Raw genomic sequence first — 20,169 nt, 5'->3', positions numbered from 1 at the left:
AAAGTTCCCACTTTCTCCTCCTGCCACTGAGTTGATGCTGAAAGACAAGACAAGAAAAAAAAAAAAAGAGAAGTGGGACCCATTTCTTATACTCCTTATTCTAAGCAAGCAGCAGACATTCATTAATGAGTAAAGTGACATTCTATATTGATAAAGTTGAGTCCTGTATTGTTTCCATGTTATTTATTTGTAAAGTAGATATGTTTTCTACTGATTCTCCTTTGTCGAAGAAGAATGACAAAGAATTCTTTGAGAAGAATCTTTCTCAAAGAATGGCTTACTGCCTTTGGTCCTCAATTGGTATTTCAGATAGTGGTCCTCTACTGTAAAGGGGCACAGAAACTCACATTTTCTGGAACATGTTTGCTCCATTCTATAAGATTCTGCTCCATGAGTAGAATCTGTATCAGAGGCCTTCAGAGGCTCAACATTGCTCTCTGGGTCAGCCCAAACACAAGAGAGAGGCTTGGCCAGGTAACACTATAATGGGAAAGCAGCTGCTGAACAAGCATTGAAGGCCTCTTCTCTTCAGGTGCCCTGAACTCTCTTTATGAACCAATCCATGACCCATGAATCACAGTGTTTGGATTTTAACCTGGAACTCTTTACCACAACTAGGTAGATGGTCTGTGAACTTTGGTTAGAAACCCTAGTCTCCACTATACCCTTTGTCCACCCAACCAGTTTTCCTAGTCAAATGATGTGCTAATCTCTCCTGAGAATTCCCATTCCTGTTATCTCTCCATTCCAATAATTGATTTAGAATAGTGGGAGTAGGAAAAGGAAAAACAAGAGTCAAGTCAGTCTCTTTTGTGGGCTGAGCCTAGAGTTCCCTTACCTGACTAATGTCTCTGTTTTTTTTCAAACATTGGTAATTATGCACACCACTGGGTGCAGTAACAAGACGAAAAGGTGACCCCAACTTTGTACAAAAGTAAAAGATGGAACCAAGGTCCCAGGACTCACTAAAATGCAGAAACAACCAGCCAAAGTTCTCCATCATCTAAAATGCACTACTACCTCAGGAAGCTGAGCACAGAGACTACCCACTCCAGTCTGGAGTTCCAGACCTGCATCACAGAGCTATGGAACAGTCACAATGGGTTCTGGAATATGGAGGAGGCGAAAATGAGGAAGATGAACCCAATCCCCATCCCCTACTATCTAACCTAGCAGATCCCATCATGACCCCTATATCTCTCCTGGTTTTTCCATTTTCTACCAACAACTTTTCAGCATATTTTATATATATATGAACTGATTACTTTTGCCAGGCACACTTTTATGCCTCTCATGTGTATTTACTCATTTAATCCTCATTATAATCCTATTGTTTAAATACTATTAGTGTCCCCATGTTAAATATAAGGAAACTAGGGAACATAGGATTTATGTTATTTGCTAAGGTTACACTGATAGCAAATAGCAGAGCCAGCATCCAAGCTGGGAACTCCAGCTCCAGTCACATTCTTTACCACCAAACTGTGTTGTGTAAAATATCATGGCAGTCTGGATCAACAGTCCAAATCAATGCAGTCAGACTTACCTCCATTTAGCACTTTGCACAGGATTTCAAACATACTCTTAATTGATATCCTTTCACCTGTGGCTCAGAACACTGTTCGAAGGCGTGAGACTCTGAGAGGAGGGACTTGTCTAGGGTCACAGATGTTAAAGAGCAGAGACAGATTTGAGCCCATGACAGATTAGGGTACATTATTTTCTTCTGCATTTCTCAGAAGACAGGAGGAAACTGAGGCCAGGAGAGGTTAAATGAGTAACACTGTCCTGTCTCCAGCTGGTCCAGCTTGGCACTCTACATGTGATTGTTGCTAAACGTGTATAAAGTCCTAGTTAGTCCTTGTCTCTGCATTGAATATTTAGGTGAAACTTGATCCTTCAGACTCCTTGGGGGAGTCTGGGTTCTTGACAGCACTCATGCAGGTGATAGGAGGTTTTCTTACAGTCCAGGCAGATGCTATAGGAAGATAAGAGAATTAGGGAGATGAATGAGGCAGAGGGTGAGCAGGACAGAGGCTCTCTGTGAATTAGGGGATCTGGTAGGAGTGACTAGTGGACACGTTACCTGTCCTTACAGCTCACAGTAACTTTTGGGGAAGAGTGAACAGCATCCACTTAGTGCTATAGGCTTAAGGGTTTCCATCAGCACAACTGGGTTCAAATCCTAGCTCTGCAAGTCACTGAATGTGCACCCTGAATAGATCACTTCCATCTCTCAGGGTCCTGCTTTCTTTGTTTGTAAAATAGTGTTGATAGTATGACTGCTCACCAAAATGACAGTTTCATTAAGTAAGGTCGTCTATTATTTACCTTATAGGTGGCATAAAAGTTGCCATCAATACATTTTATTTCTCTTCCCTACATCCTGTCTTTGTTGAACTCTTCCCTTGATACTGATCTAGGGTAAGTATCAGTGAGATATTACTTCTTTGCAAAAGAGAAGTGAAATGAAAAATAGTGTTTTTTTTCCTAAGACCACTTCATGACTGAAAAAAAGCTGTACATATGTAATATATACAACTGGATGAGTTTGGAGATAATAGTGATGCTTTCTTTGAATGTCTTCTTAGCGTTGGGTGGTTTTATTAATCTTGCATGACTGGCAACAAGGCCTAACTTAGATTTATTCAACAGAGAGAAAAGAACATTGGATATACAGGCAGAATGACTGTGAAAGAGAATAAAGATGTATTATGTACTGATGAGCAAGGATAAGAATGACAGGAAATTCATCAGTGGAAGTAATGCAAGTCAGAAGACAGCGGAGTAACTTCTTTACAGTACTGAAAAAAAAGAAAAAAGAATAACTGTCCATCTAGAATTCTTGGTACATCAGAAACACATTTTAAAAACAAAGGTGAAATGAAGATGTCTTCAGACCTACAAAAGCTGAAAGAAAATTTATCACCAACAGACATGCACTACAAGAGAGCTTAAAGAAAGCCCTGCAGTTGCAAGGAAAATAGAGGAGATGCAATCTGGATCTATAGGAGAAAAGAAAAGTATATAGATAAATATAAGACTTTTCCTCTTTATTTAAAAATCTCTTCAGAAGATAATTGACCTTTTAAGGCAAAAATAATAACAATGTAGTGAGGGTTTTCTAGCATATGTGTAAGTAATATGTGTAACTTAATGTATCTGCATAAGAGTGATACAAAGGCAAGGAGAAGACAAACGGAAGTATATTCTTGTGTGCTTCTTAAACTGTACCTAAAGTGGTACAATAGTTCCTGAAGATAGTTTAAAATAAGTTAAAGATGTATGCTATAAATGTCTGGTTAAGAATACATCAAGAGCAAAACAGAATCATAAAAGAAATACTTGATTATTCCCAAAAAGACTGAATAAGAGAAAAAAAATAGACTGACCAAAAAGAATGAATAGCAAGTTGATAGATTTAAACACAAACATATCATTAATAGTATTAAATATAAATGATCCAAATGACTCAATTAAAAGCCAGAGATTTTCAAATTGGATAAAAAAGCAATGCCCAACTATATGTTGTCTATAAGAAATTCATAAAGACCAGATTGATTAAAAATAACAGAATGAAAAAATATACCATGCAAACACTAATCCAAAGAAGGAGTAACTATATCAGGCAAATCAGATTTCAGACCATAGAATATAACCAAGGATAAAAAGGGTCATTTCATAATGATAAAGGGGCCAATTTATTAAGAAAATGAAACAATACTAAATTTTTATGCACCAAATAACAGAGCTTCCAAATGCATGATGCAAAACTGATAGACCTGCAAGGAGAAATAGACAAATCCACAAATAAAAATAAAGATTTTAATAGCAATCTCTCAGTAATTGGTAGAACACGTAAAAAGAAGTTCTTTGAGAATATTGTAGAACTGAAAACACTCAACTATTTTGACCTAGTTGACAGTTATAGGACACTCCACCAAACATTTTTCTTATGTGTGCATGGAACATTTACAAAGACAAATCACATTGTAAGCCATAACATAGAGAGACATAACCTTAATTTATACTCTGATTAGCATGAACCTACTGAAAAAAATCAAGAGGCAAAGGAAGAAATCTAAATAGGTACTAAAATGATTATATTAAGTAATGATTGTTAACTTTCTGGATAGTGGTATTGTGGTTGAATTTTTTAAAACCCCTCTATATTTTTTACAAATATATAGTGAAATATTTATGGTTGGAAAGGTACTGTAGCTTCATTTGCTAGTATTTTGCCCTGACAAGAACCGTAACTATAGGGTTGACTAGAAGTGGTGAGAGCAGACAGCCATATCTTGTTCCAGATCTTAGGGGAAAAACTTTCACTCTTTCACCATTAAGTATTGTGCTTGCTGTGGCGTTTTCCTAGATGCCCTTTAGCAGGTTGAGGAAGATCTCTTCTATTTCTAGTGTGTTGAGCATTTTTATCATGAAAAGGAGACGAATTTTTAAAATGCTTTTTCTACATCAATTGATATGATCATTTGATTTTTATCATTTATTCTATAAATATCATGTATTACATTGATTTTCATATGTTGAGATAACCTTGCATTCCTGGGTTAAATCCCACTTGATCATAGTGTATAAGCCCTATTTTATATGTTGCAGGATTCAGTTTGTTAGTATTTTGTTGAGGTTTTTACAATATTCATAAGAAATATTGATCTATTTCCTTTCATTGTGGTGTCTTTATCTGGTTTTGGTATCAGGGTACTACTGGCCTTATATTTACAGTGGATTAGGAAATGTGCCCTCCTATTTTATTTTTAGAAGAATTTGAGAAGGATTGGTGTTCATGCTTTCACCATTTGGTAGAATTCACCAGTGAAGCATCTGGGCATAGAGTATTCTATGTGGATTTTTTTAAATTACCAATTCAATCTTTTACTTGTTATAATTCTATTCAAATTTTCTATTTATTCTTCAGTCAGTTTCAGTAGTTTGAGTGTTTCTGAGAATTTTTTCTGTTTCATCTAGGTTATCTAATTTGTTGGCATAGGTTATTCATAGTATTCTCTTAAAGCCATTTTTATTTCTGTTCAGTCAGTGGTAATAGTCCCACCTTCATTCCTAATTTTAGGAATTTGACTCCTTTTTAAAATCAGCCTAATTAGAAGTTTCTCAGTTTTATTGATCTTTTTAAGAATGAACTTTTCATTGACTTTGTTTAATGTTTTTCTGTTCTCTATTTCTTCTGTAATCTTTATTATATCCTATGATTTTCTTGTTTTGCATTTAATCTGTTCTTTTTTCCTCTGCTTTTTAAGGTAGAAGGTTACATTATTGATTTAACATCTGTCTTTTTAAAAATATTTAAAAAAATTTTTTATACAGCAGGTTCTTATTAGTCATCCATTTCATACACATCAGTGTACACATGTCAATCCCAATCTCCCAATTCATCACATCACCACCACCCCCTGCCACTTTCCCCCCTTGGTGTCCATACGTTTGTTCTCTACTTCTGTGTCTCAACTTCTGCCCTGCAAACCGGTTCATCTGTACCATTTTTCTACGTTCCACATATATGCATTAATATACGATACTTGTTTTTCTCTTTCTGACTTACTTCACTCTGTATGACAGTCTCTAGGTCCATCCACATCTCTACAAATGACCCAATTTTGTTCCTTTTTATGGCTGAGTAATATTCCATTGTATGTATGTACCACAACTTCTTTATCCATTCGTCTGCTGATAGGCATTTAGGTTGCTTCCATGACCTGGCTATTGAAATAGTGATGCAATGAACAATGGGGTGCATGTGTATTTTTGAATTATGGTTTTCTCTGGGCATATGCCCAGTAGTGGGATTGCTGGATCATATGGTAATTCTATTTTTAGTTTTTTAAGGAACCTCCATACTGTTCTCCATAGTGGTTGTGTCAATTTACATTCCCACCAACAGTGCAAGAGAGTTCCCTTTTCTCCACACCTTCTCCATCATTTGTTGTTTGTAGATTTTCTGATGATGCCCATTCTAACTGGTATGAGGTGATACCTCATTGTAGTTTTGATTTGCATTTCTCTAATAATTAGTGATGTTGAGCAGCTTTTCATGTGCTTCTTGGCCATCTGTATGTCTTCTTTGGAGAAATGCCTATTTGGGTCTTCTGCCCATTTTTGGATCGGGTTGTTTGTTTTTTTAATATTGAGCTGCATGAGCTGTTTATATATTTTTGAGATTAATCCTTTGTCCGTTTATTTGTTTGCAAATATTTTCTCCCATTCTGAGGGTTGTCTTTTTGTCTTGTTTATGGTTTCCTTTGCTGTGCAAAAGCTTTGAAGGTTCATTAGGTCCCATTTGTCTATTTTTGTTTTTATTTCCATTACTCCAGGAGGTGGATCAAAAAAGATCTTGCTGTGATTTATGTCAAAGAGTGTTCTTCCTATGTTTTCCTCTAAGAGTTTTATAGTATCTGGTCTTACATTTAGGTCTCTAATCCATTTTGAGTTTATTTTTGTGTATGGTGTTAGGGAGTGTTCTAATTTCATTCTTTTACATGTAGCTGTCCAGTTTTCCCAGCACCACTTATTGAAGAGACTGTCTTTTCTCCACTGTATATCCTTGCCTCCTTTGTCATAGATTAGTTGACCATATGTGCGTGGGTTTATCTCTGGGCTTTCTATCTTGTTCCATTGATCTATGTTTCTGTTTTTGTGCCAGTAACATATTGTCTTGATTACTGTAGCTTTGTAGTATAGTCTGAAGTCAGGGAGTCTGATTCCTCCAGCTCCGTTTTTTTCCCTCAAGACTGCTTTGGCTATTCTTGGTCTTTTGTTTCTCCATACAAATTTTAAGATTTTTTTCTTCTAGTTCTGTAAAAAATGCCATTGGTAATTTGATAGGAATTGCATTGAATCTGTACATTGCTTTGGGTAGTATAGTCATTTTCACAATGTTGATTCTTCCAATCCAAGAACATGGTATATCTCTCCATCTGTTGGTATCATTTTTAATTTCTTTCATCAGTGTCTTATAGTTTTCTGCATACAGGTCTTTTGTCTCCCTAGGTAGGTTTGTTCCTAGGTATTTTATCCTATTTGTTGCAGTGGTAAATGGGAGTGTTTCCTTAATTTCTCTTTCAGATTCTTCATCATTAGTGTATAGGAATGCAAGAGATCTCTATGCATTAATTTTGTGTCCCGCAACTTTACCAAATTCATTGATTAGCTCTAGTAGTTTTCTGGTGTCATCTTTAGGATTCTCTATGTATAGTATCATGTCATCTGCAAACAGTGACAGTTTTACTTCTTCTTTTCCAATTTGTATTCCTTTTATTTCTTTTCTTTCTCTGATTGCCGTGGCTAGGACTTCCAAAACTATGTTGAATAATAGTGGCTATAGTGGACATCCTGGTCTTGTTCCTGATCGTAGAGAAAATGCTTTCAGTTTTTCACCACTGAGAATGATGTTTGTTGTGGGTTTGTCGTATATGGCCTTTATTATGTTGAGGTAGGTTCCCTCTATGCCCACTTTCTGGAGAGTTTTTTTATCATAAATGGGTGTTGAATTTTGTCAAAAGCATTTTCTGCATCTATTGAGATGATCATATGGTTTTTATTCTTCAAGTTGTTAATATGGTGTATCACATTGATTGATTTGCGTATATTGAAGAATCCTTGCATCCCTCGGATAAATCCCACTTGATTGTGGTGTATGATCCTTTTAATGTGTTGTTGGATTCTGTTTGCTAGTGTTTTGTTGAGGATTTTTGCATCTATATTCATCAATGATATTGGTCTGTAATTTTCTTTTTGTGTAGTATCTTTTTCTGGTTTTGGTATCAGGGTGATGGTGGCCTCATAGAATGAGTTTGGGAGTGTTCCTTCCTCCTCAATTTTTTGGAAGAGTTTGAGAAGGATGGGTGTTAGCTCTTCTCTAAATGTTTGATAGAATACATCTGTGAAGCCATCTGGTCCTGGACTTTTGTTTGTTGGAAGATTTTTAATCACAGTTTCAATTTCATTACTTGTGATTGGTCTGTTCATATTTTCTATTTCTTCCTGGTTCAGTCTTGGAAGGTTATACCTTTCTCAGCATTTGTCCATTTCTTCCAGGTTGTCCATTTTATTGGCATAAAGTTGCTTGTAGTAGTCTCTTAGGATGCTTTGTATTTCTGCGGTGTCTGTTGTAACTTCTCCTTTTTCATTTCTAAGTTTATTGATTTGAGTCCTCTCCCTCTTTTTCTTGATGAGTCTGGCTAAGGGTTTATCAGTTTTGTTTATCTTCTTAAAGAACCAGCTTTTAGTTTTATTGATCTTTGCTATTGTTTTCTTTGGTTCTATTTCATTTATTTCTGCTCTGATCTTTATGATATCTTTCCTTCTGCTAACTTTGGGTTTTGTTTGTTCTTCTTTCTCGAGTTCATTTAGGTGTAAGGTTAGATTGTTTATTTGAGATTTTTCTTGTTTCTTGAGGTAGGCTTATATAGCTATAAACTTCCCTCTTAGAACTGCTTTTACTGCATCCCATAGGTTTTGGATCGTCGTGTTTTCATTGTCATTTGTCTCTAGGTATTTTTTGATTTCCTCTTTGATTTCTTCACTGATCTCTTGGTTATTTAGTAACATATTCTTTAGCTTCCATGTGTTTGTGTTTTTTACGTTTTTTTCCCTGTAATTCATTTCTAATCTCATAGTGTTGTGGTCAGAAGAGATGCCTGATATGATTTCAGTTTTCTTAAATTTACTGAGGCTTGATTTGTGACCCAAGATGTGATCTATCCTGGAGAATGCTCCATGTGCACTTGAGAAGAAAGTGTAATCTTCAGTTTTTGGGTGGAATGTCCTATAAATAGCAATTAAATCTATCTGGTCTATTGTGTCATTTAAAGCTTGTGTTTCCTTATTAATTTTAATTTGGATGATCTGTCCTTTGGTGTAAGTGAGGTGTTAAAGTCCCCCACTATTATTGTGTTACTGTCGATTTCCTCTTTTATAGCTGTTAGCAGTTGCCTTATGTATTGTGGTGCTCCTACGTTGGGTGCATATATATTTATAATTGTTATATCTTCTTCTTGGATTGATCCCTTGATCATTATGTAGTGTCCTTCCTTGTCTCTTGTAGCATTCTTTATTTTAAAGTCTATTTTATCTGATATGAGTATAGCTACTCCAGCTTTCTTTTGATTTCCATTTGCATGGAATATCTTTTTCCATCCCCTCACTTTCAGTCTGTATGTATCCCTAGGTCTGAATTGGGTCTCTTGTAGACAGCATATATATCGGTCTTGATTTTGTATCCATTCAGCAAGCTGGCATCTTTTGGTTGGAGCATTTAATCCATTCATGTTTAAGGTAATTATCGATATGTATGTTCCTATGACCATTTTCTTAATTGTTCTGGGTTTGTTTTTGTAGGTCCTTTTCTTCTCTTGTGTTTCCCACTTAGAGAATTTCCTTTAGCATTTGTTGTAGAGCTGGTTTGGTGGTGCTGAATTCTCTTAGCTTTTGCTTGTCTGTAAAGATTTTGATTTCTCCATTGAATCTGAATGAGATCCTTGTGGGGTAGAGTAATCTTGGTTGTAGGTTCTTCCCTTTCATCACTTTAAGTATATCATGCCACTCCCTTCTGGCTTGTAGAGTTTCTGCTGAGAAATCAGCTGTTAACCTTATGGGAGTTCCCTTGTATGTTATTTGTCGTTTTTCCCTTGCTGCTTTCAATAATTTTTCTTTGTCTTTAATTTTTGCCAATTTTCTTACTATGTGTCTCGGCGTGTTTCTCCTTGGGTTTATCCTGTATGGGACTCTCTGTGCTTCGTGGACTTGGGTGGCTATTTCATTTCCCATGTTAGGGGAGTTTTCGACTATAATCTCTTCAAATATTTTCTCGGGTCCTTTCTCTCTCTCTTCTCCTTTTGGAACCTCTATAATGCGAATGTTGTTGTGTTTAATGTTGTCCCAGAGGTCTCTTAGGCTGTCTTCATTTCTTTTCATTCTTTTTTCTTTATTCTGTTCCGCAGCAGTGAATTCCACCATTTTGACTTCCCGGTCACTTATGTGTTCTTCTGCCTCAGTTATTCTGCTATTGATTCCTTCTAGTTTAGTTTTTTTTTCAGTTATTGTATCGTTCATCTCTGTTTGTTTGTTCTTTAATTCTTCTAGGTCTTTGTTAAACCTTTGCATCTTCTCGATCTTTGCCTCCATTGTTTTTCCGAGGTCCTGGATCATCTTCACTATCATTATTCTGAATTCTTTTTCTGGAAGGTTGCCTATCTCCACTTCATTTAGTTGTTTTTCTGGGGTTTTTTCTTGTTCCTTCATCTGATACATAGCCCTCTGCCTTTTCATCTTGTCTATCTTTCTGTGAATGTGGTTTTTGTTCCACAGGCTGCAGGATTGTAGTTCTTCTTGCTTCTGCTGCCTGCCCTCTGAGAAGTGGTGCTTTGTTCTTCTCATATCAGGAGGCACGTGATGTTGATTTGTCCCATTATTGTTGATGTAAACTTTTAATCACTTGGTTAAGTTGGTGTCTTCCAGATTTGTCCACTGCGGTCTTGGGGTTTGTCCTGGGGAGGCAGAGGATGGCTGTTGCTCTCTCTGGGGTCATAAAAGCTGGTGGCAGAAATATCAGGGAGTGTTCACCTACTTGAACTCTTGTTGGAGGCAGACATCTTGCTTGGGTCATTAGCCTATCTTTTTTTTGATGTAGGTTTTTATAGCTATAAATTTCCATCTAAGCACTGCTTTACCTGAACTCAATAAGTTTTGGTATATTGTGTTTTTCATTTCATTCATCTAAAATTAGTTCAGAAAGTCAACATCGCTAATCACCAGGGAAATGCAAATCAAAACCACAATGAGATATCACCTCATACCTGTCAGAATGGCTGTAATGAAAAAGTCTACAAATAACTAATGTTGGAGAGGATGTAGAGAAAAGGGAGCCCTTGTACACTGTTGGTGGGAATGTAAATTGGTGCAGCCACTGTGGAAAACAGAATGGAGATTCCTCAAAAAACTAAAATTAGAACTACCAAGTGATCCAGCAATTCTATTCCTGGGCATATGTCTGGAGAAAACAAATACTAATTTGAAGATGCATGCACTCCAGTATTGTCTTTTCATTTTGTTAATGGTTTCCCTTCACTGTGCAAAGGCTTTTAAGTTTAATTAGGTCCTATTTGTTTATTTTTACTTTTGTTTTCCTTGCCTGAGGAGATAAATCCAAAAAAATATTGGTAAGACTTATGTCAACACGTGTACTGCACCCTCAGTGTTCATAGCAGCACTATTTACAACAGCCAAGACATGGAAGCAACGTAAGTACCCATCAATAGATGAATGGATAAATAAGATGTGGTGCATGCTCGCAAACACGCACGCACACACACACACAGACACACACACACACACACACACACACACAAAATGGAATATTATTCACCCATAAAAAAAGAAAAAAATTATGCCATTTGCAGCAATGTGGATGGACCTAGAGAATATTATGATTAGTGAAATAAGTCAGAGAAAGACTTATTGTTCACTTATTATGTGGAATCTAAAAATTATACAAATGAATGTATATGGAAACAGAAATAGACTTGCAGATAAAGAAAACAAACTTGTGGTTACCAAAGGGGAGAGGGAGTGGGGGAAGGACAAATTAGGGGTTTGGGATTAATAGATACAAACTACTATGTATAAAATAGATAAGCAACAAGGATATATTCCATAGCAAAGGGAGTTACAGCCATTATTTTGTAATAATTTATGATGGAGTACAATCTGCCAAAATAATGAATCACTATGCTGTACACTCGAAAATAATATAATATTGTAAATCAAGTATACTTCAATTTTTTAAGTCACTATACTAACAACAACAACAACAACAATGGCAGCAGCAACAACAACAAAACCTGGGGAGAGGGTGGAATCTGATTTCCAGAATTCCCACATAATATTATATTTTAAATATAAATTTTCAACAAAATTTTGAGAATTCCTTTGGAATGTGGCACTGGTAATTTTATTTTTAAAAGGTGATTATTAAGTCAGGCCCGTGTTAAGGACCATTGTACTATACCATATTGTCTCAAAGGCCCTATCATTCATTTGTTTTAATTTTTAGATTCCACATATAAGTGAAAACATACAATATTTGTCTTTCTCTGACTTATTTCACTAAGCATAATACCCTCCACATACATCCATGCTGTTGGAAATGGCATAATTTCATTCTTTTTTACTGCTGAGTAATATTCCATTGTATTATATATACCACATCTTCTTTAACCATTCATCTTTTGATGGACAGCTAGGTTACTTCCATATCTTGGCTACTGTAAATAATGCTACTAGGAACATTGGGCTGCAGTACACTCTTTGACATAAGTCTTAGCAATATTTTTTTGGATTTATCTTCTCAGGCAAGGAAAACAAAAGTAAAAATAAACAAATGGGACCTAATTAAACTTAAAAGCCTTTGCAGAGATAAGGAAACCATCAACAAAGGAAAAATACAACCTACTGAATGGGAGAAGATATCTCCAAATGATATGTCTGATAAGGGGTTAACATACAAAATAATTCAGATCATCTCATCCATATGTAATGATATTCTTCAATAATGACATCCTCATTCAAGATAAAGTCACTGCAGTGGTGGTACAGAAGTCAAGCAGGAGGTGAACCTCCGAATCTTCTCCAAAACCTTCCCAAGGGCTGTTTTCATTCAGTTTTAAATTAGAATATGGCAGTGCCCACATTAAACAATCTGGTGGTTTAATGTGCTGGTTCTTCTTTCTGTTATTCCTAAATTTGGTCACTCCCACACCTTTTAGGTGTACTTTTTTACTACTTTTAAGTCACCTTCTTTGCTTTCCCATGGCCTACACCAGTGTAACCAAGATGCCTGCCTCAGGAATTCTCAGTAAGAATAATGAAAATGGCCCTATTTCTCCAAAAGAACTGCTTTGGATTGGAATCAGAGGTTCACAAAACCATGGAAACTCAGAATTACAGAACCATGGAATCTTGGAACTGAAGGCACAAGGGAGCTCAAGACAGTATAATTTCTTAACTTGAAGTTAAAAGGACTTTTTTTTTTTGTCTGATGATGGAGAATATTTTACCTTATATATACCCTTATTTTAGAAATGTGTACATTTCACCATTTCACATAACAATAAACATGCCTATATTTCTTCATTGCTTATATTTACTGAATGTTATACTGTAGTGAGTTTTCCCTTTTTATGCCTGGTAACCTCTCTCCCTTTCAATGAACTCTATTTTGTCCAGTGTAAGAAGAGCTATATAACAGCCTTCTTTTGATTAGTATATGAATGATATATTTTTTTCTTTCCATTACTTTCAGTATTTCTGTATCTTCTATTTAAAATGTATGTCTTTGAAGCAGACCCCTTAGCTTAGCCCCTCAGGGTGTGCCCTGGACATGATGTTGAAGGAAGAGAGGAACTTCAGGTGAGGAGACTAAAGTGGGAAAAGATTTGAAAGTGTTGACTAGCAATGGGGAAGAGATACAGAAGTTAGGATGAGTCTGTATTTGTGAAAGAGATGAGAAATAAGAAATACAGCGCTTTGGGGAGAAGTGGTTCAAGAGCTGCAGAGAAGGAAATCCACATGGAAGGGAAACTTGGGAAACAAATGGTTCTCCTTTTTACAACGGGAGAAATTAACGTTAATGGGGCAGGTGAATAGAGGGAAATACAATAACTGAGTGAATAATGGAAGATATATCAACAAAAGTAAAAGATGGCAAGATAAGGTTTTGGAGGAAGGTGAAGTATCTGGCTAGTCAGAGCAGAAGATGGATGGTTTGGCAGGGCTAGAGTGATCTAAGTCTAAATCCCACAGTGAAAAAATTTGTACTGTAGCCCTGTGTGTTTCCTTAGGACCCCAGACAGATTCCCAGCCCTGTGCCCAAGATCTACGGCTGGGAGAGAAATGTACAGTAGCATTTGTGTAGGAGGTGGATACAAAGGCTAAGAAAAACCAGGTCCTGGCTGTTACATGTGGGCTCAAGATGAAGGTGAAGAGGCAGCCAGAGTGAGCTGTGCAGTCTGAGCACCACAAGGCCTGTCATAGGCTGCTTGGTACTAACACCTCCAAATCTGTCCCTTAAATCATATTTCTCCAAAAATGAAGAACCTTTCAAAACTAGCCTTCTCACAGCAGTGCTTCGTTATCCTTTCCTTGTCAAGAATGTTTAGAAAATGATAGACAATTAGACTAAGAGGGAATAGCATTTGCACTTGGGAACAGAAAACATGGGTTCATGGTAGCCTCTGCAGTTATGAGCTTTCTGGATCTTATTTCTTGCACTATACAATGGGGACCATAATGCCAACTCCATACCCTGTTGTAAATATCAAATAAGAAAATGAATGTAAATGTCCAAAGTGGTACATTTATATACTATGAGCAGTTATAATTGTTCATTTAAAATTCTGGATAATACAGATTTTAAAAAATTTATAACCCTGTATATTCAACCTATCAGGAGCCTCAGAATTGGGATATACTATCCCTTGAATGAGAAATATTCTTGTTTTTCCTCTTTCAGTAACTAAATCTTAGGCCCAATGTTGGAACTTCTAGAAAGGCATTGCTGAAGAGCCTTCAGCCTTCTCTTTATTCTGGATTATTCTGGTTTCCCTTTCTCAACCTAATATCCACTCTTTTCACAGAAGATCCTGTTATTCAAATCTTTTTTGGACTAGGAAAAGCAATTGAGGTTTTCTGACAAGGTAACATTCTTCTCCTACAAATACTTTTGCCCAAACCCATATTCTGGGTGGGCTGGGGAGAGGAGAAGGTACAATGAGATACTTCTAAAAACATACCTTTTCACACACTCTTTTTATCTCCCCTTGGTGCCTTACTGCATGTCTCTTGAAGGCCCAGTTGGTTTGCTCCTGTGATATGGGCTGAATTGTGTACCCCCCCCCCCAAATTCATATGTTGAAGTCCTAACTAATGTGACTTTGGAGGTAGGGTCTTTAAAAAGGTTGCTAAGGTTAAATGAGGTCACTAGGTGGGCTCTAATTCAATATGTCCTTATAGTGAGAGGAAATTAGGAGCAGAGACATACAGAGGAAAGACCGTGTGAAGACAAAGGGAAAAGATGGCCATTTGCAAGCCAAGGAGAGAGGCCTTAGCAGATATCAATCTTGCTGACACCTTGATCTCATACTTCTAGCCTCTAAAATTGCTAGAAAATAAATTCCTGTTGTTTAATCCACCTAGTCTGTGGTACTTTGTTATGGCAGCCCTAGTAAACAAATACATCCACTGTGACTGGGCCTTGCCCCAGGGATCTTTAGTTGGATATTACTTACTGGGTATTGCTGCCTGTGCTCCTAAGCCTCCTGCCCTCTTAGTCCTATCAAAGTCCTACAATCTCAGGCACTGAGAATTCACTCTTCAAAGAGTCAAAACTTAACATTTTCAGAGAAACATTACTTTCTCTCCCCTCATTTCCTTGATTTGGAACTGACTCTGACCAGGTGTCCTGGATCTTTCCTTGATTTGGAACTGACTCTGACCAGGTGTCCTGGATCCCAACACTGTATTCTCCACTATGAGATGTAACTCTCTGCCTCCAGCCTCTCATTCTCTTATTTCAATTTGCTTCCTCTTCCAGGATGTGATCACTCTTCTTTTTGCTTTTGTTTTTGTTTCCTTCTGTCAATATTTCCTGCCCATGGTCATTGCTTATTTTAGCCAGGCTGGTCTCCCGTCTTCTCAATATGAACGGCCTCGTTTCTTCCTAGATCTGTGAGTATTTCACCTTATTCCATCAACCAACTTTCAGTAGCCTGGGAGTGAAGAAGTAGAAGTGGGGCTATTATGTTTTGCCTTTTATTTTGGATGTTCATTGTGTGTTGGGGTTATAAAACAGGTTTTATTTTCTCTTTATACTATCAATATTTTGTATATTATTTTTAAAACTTAACACTAAAAAAAGAAAGCCATAGAAAATTCAAACTTAGCTAAGAGTAGAAAAAATAATTAAGACCATCGTTTTTCAAGCAAACAGTTCTGAAACATTAGTCACCCCCAATTCCTTGTCTCTCCCCACATCTTTCCATATGATTGCCAAGTCTAATCCTATTCTTTTTTTTAATACACTTCAAATGCCTTATTTCAGTCCCTCATTATGTCATGCCAACCTATTACAAAATTCCCACCTTGTGTTAGCCTTTCTTTCTACCATCTCACCACTACCTGGTTGATTTTATGCATATCGTCAGAATGATCCTTCAAAAACAGAGACCAGACCATTTCACAACCCTATTTAAAAACTTCATTAGCTTCTAATTATCTTCTTAAGTCCATAGTTCCCACTCTGTATTCAATCTGCAATCTCCATTAACTTATTTACCATCCTGATTGCATTCCTTATTTTCAAAGGACTTAACTCGCTGTTCCCACCAAATAACCTACAGTTTCCTCCCCTCTATATTCATATCGTATTTTTTTGTCTGAATATCTGGTGAACATATCCACCTAATGAAATATTCTGTATTCTTTACTGCCAGTTTAAACACCTCTTACTTCATGGTACCTTCTCCAAACTTTGCAATTAGGTATGAGCTGACATTCTGCATCTCAGTAGCCCTTAATTTGAAGTCCTATTATAATATGCTATTTTGAGTTTCCTTCTCTCTCTCTTTTCCTCAACTCCAGTAAACAAGATACCACTGGAAGGCAGAGTCATTTCATAATATCAATGTATTCAGTAAAGCACTCATGACAACATTTTGCATTTTACAAATGTTTGTGTGAGATTGAGTCTCGAAGATAGTATGGAGTATAGCAACTAGGTGAAGCTTTTTTTCAGTTATTCAGTCAATAAAATCTTAATAAGTGCCTCCTGTGTACTAGATACTATGAGGGAGGAGGGTACACATTAAAGATGAATAGTAGATATTTGTAAAGATTTTGATTAGTAGATATTTGTAGGCAATTGTTGGTATAGGGATAATTCATAAGTGAACCAAAGGTGCTTACAGTATACTGGGAGAGAAAGTTATGTGCACATATACCAAGTGGGAGGGAAGAGGAAAGATGGAGATGGAAAATTGTGATGAAATGTGTATTGCTTAAGGATGGTATAAAATGTCATAAAGGTTCCTAGGTTGGTATTTGTCATGATATTGTGAGGGAGCCCCTCTAAAGGGCAGATATACTGAGGATCGGGGTATGTGTAATATATATTTACAAGATCATATTTAAATGCTTTAAGATATTTACCAACAAAAAATGAATCCATTACAATAGTTATGACATGCTACTTACCAGTGACTCAGCTGTGACATCACTGCCATTGTCCTTTACATCCCAACCTACAGAATGTTTTACTTTGCTTTGTGCTCCTGGGATACCACTGACTACTCCCTTACTACTGTCCCCCTCCCCAGATGATCACAGAATCACCATATGCAGCCCACGATCACAATCTACTCCTCAAAAATCACAATGTCATGGTTTTACAAAGAACAATCATCTAAGAATCCATCCAAAACCCATCTTTTGTTTGCATGGTAACAAAGGTTAGCCTGACAGAGGATAGTCTTCTATTGTGGGAGATAAAGAGATTTAGCTCAGATTCCATCAAGACCAAAAGGATTCAGGTTCTGCACACCCCACAGCTATTATCTAGAACGGGATATTGCAGAGAAAGGAAAACAACTTTTCACTAACATTCAACTTGGAACATAGAAGCAAAAAACCCTATATATTTAAGTTTCTTGTTGATACATTGGGTTTCTGCCTGGTTTAGGGCAGAAATTCTGAGATCAGAAAACTTCATCTTCTTACTTTACCTGAAACCTAGGTTTTCCAAGAGGAGACATCTTTTCTGTGGCTTCCCATTTAAAATGGATACTATAATGCACTGTAGTGACCTAAATGGGAAGGAAATCCAAAAAAGAAGGGATATATGTATATGTATAGCTGATTCATTTTGCTGTACAGTAGAAACTAACACAACATTGTAAAGCAACTATGCTCCAATAAAATTAATTAAAAAATAAAATAAAATGGATACTAAGATTATGCCATTTTCCACATACTGAAAAGTGTGGAGGAAGTGTCTGCATTCTTTCTTCCTTCAACTCTTTCCAGGATATTTGTTTTCCAGCTTCACACAAAAACTTTCTTCCTGCACCAGCTTATGAAACCCAGCTCTGTATCCTATATTCTACTTTGTCAGCCACCTGCAAATCTCCCAATTATGTCCCCACATTACATGGTGACTTTGTCAACCAGCCTGGTAGGCCCATATCACCCAAAGTAAACCAAACGCAAATGTTAGAAAGAAGAATAGTTTAACACTTAAAACCTAAGCTTTATAATCAGACAGACAGACTTGTCATCAAATCCCAGCTCATCTATTTTCTATCTTTATGACTTCGGGTAAATTATGTTATGTCTCTGAATTTCAGTGTCTTCATTTGTAAAAAGGGGGTAATATTAATTTTATGGGCATTATGAAGACTTAATTAAATAATAAATGTTAATCACTTTGCATAGTGCCTGGCATCAGATCCAGCATTCAATAGTATTTGATATTATTAATAATACTAGCATTACTAGTATCAGTGTTGTTGAAAGTGTATCTGAATCCTTATCTTTCCTCTCAATGATCTTTATTTCAATTCACCTTCAGCTACCCACTCTGTGGCCGCCCTCCAAATATTATCTTTTACCCTACTGCTCCGTATCTGTCATTTTAAATTCTGGCATCACATTTCTTGAGCACATCTTCCTAACTTTCCACCTGTCACAATAACCTACTCTCATGATACTTCCTCTTCAATTTAAGTTCTAAGACATCATTTCTACCTTATCCAGCAGATGGCCTAATTTGTTTCTTCAAGAAGAAAATAGAAGTGTTCAGGAATGGAATTCATCAACTTTGCAGCTTCTAACATGCAAAATTGTCTTTAAACCAATCATTTTATTTTGCTCTCCTGTCTCAAAATTATCCAAAGGTAATCATTATATCTCTTCCCATACTGTTGTGGACTTAGTTTTATATACAGATCCACTTCTCTCCTGCATCATCAGCCCCCAGTAGGACATTTTCATTGATCTTATTTTAAAAATTTCAACTCTCTTATTTGTTAAAACAAGCCACCTTTTTGAACCCCCCTCTCCCTTAACTATTTTCATATTATTTATCTCCTCCTTAGAGCCAAACTTCTTTAAAAGGTGGTCTAGAACTCCTTTCTACAACTTTACTTTCTGTTGACTAGTCATTTTGATACATCATATTCCCATACTCCATTTCATGGCAGTTTCACATGTCTCTCTTTCTGTGTCACATATGAGATTCTGTTTTCCAAATGTGATAGACACTAACCTTAAATTAGTGCCACCCTGAGAAGAATCTTTTAGTGTGGTTGCTTGTTCATTCCCTTATCAGTCTATTCCATCTCACCACTGTTTTGTTTTCCTTTTTCCTCTCTGGCCAGTTCCTCTCAGCTCCCCCATAAATTATTCTTCCTTCCTTCATCTGTCCCAGAAAGGTTAGCATTTTCTAGGCTCTGGCTTTCAGTCCTCTTCTCTCTGCCAAGGGCAGCCACAGTCCAAGATCAGAGAGTGGAGAGTGAAGCCAATATGTTCACTCCTTCAGTCCCTCCCCTACTTCCCACATCCCTCCTGGTCTTAGGAAGTAGTAGCTCTCCACTGTTGCTATCCTCAGGATGCTTCACCCCAGGATGTATCTCTTGGATCAGCTGTGTCAGTCAGCTTCAGCTAAGTTTTGCTGCAGGTAAACACCTCCCCCAAATCTTAGTGACTTTCAACAAACAGTTTATCTCTTACTCCTTTTACATACCTAGAGTGCGTCAGCTGCAGGATTCAGGCTGATGAATTATCTGGGATATTGCTAGTCTTGGAAGGAGGAAAAAAAGAGAAGGTGGCAAAACAGATGATGATTCTTAAAGCTCTTCTTCAAAGGAGCACATCGCTCACATCCATTGGCTGAAATAAGACATATATTCAGGTCTGAAATGTATGGTGCAAAAAGTCTAATTATCCCTCAGTGAGGGGCCTCTTGTGGCAGACAGACTCGAAGATAGTCCCCACTTATACCAACATCTTGATAGTCATCCCTTGTGCAATTCCCTTGAGTGTCACAGGACCTGTGACTTGTCTCTAACATATAGACTATGAGGTGTC

Source organism: Balaenoptera musculus, chromosome 3 (genome assembly GCF_009873245.2).
Source record: "Balaenoptera musculus isolate JJ_BM4_2016_0621 chromosome 3, mBalMus1.pri.v3, whole genome shotgun sequence".
Lineage (NCBI taxonomy): Eukaryota > Metazoa > Chordata > Mammalia > Artiodactyla > Balaenopteridae > Balaenoptera > Balaenoptera musculus.
The sequence above is the reverse complement of the archived record's forward strand: the minus strand, read 5'-3'. Positions refer to the sequence as shown.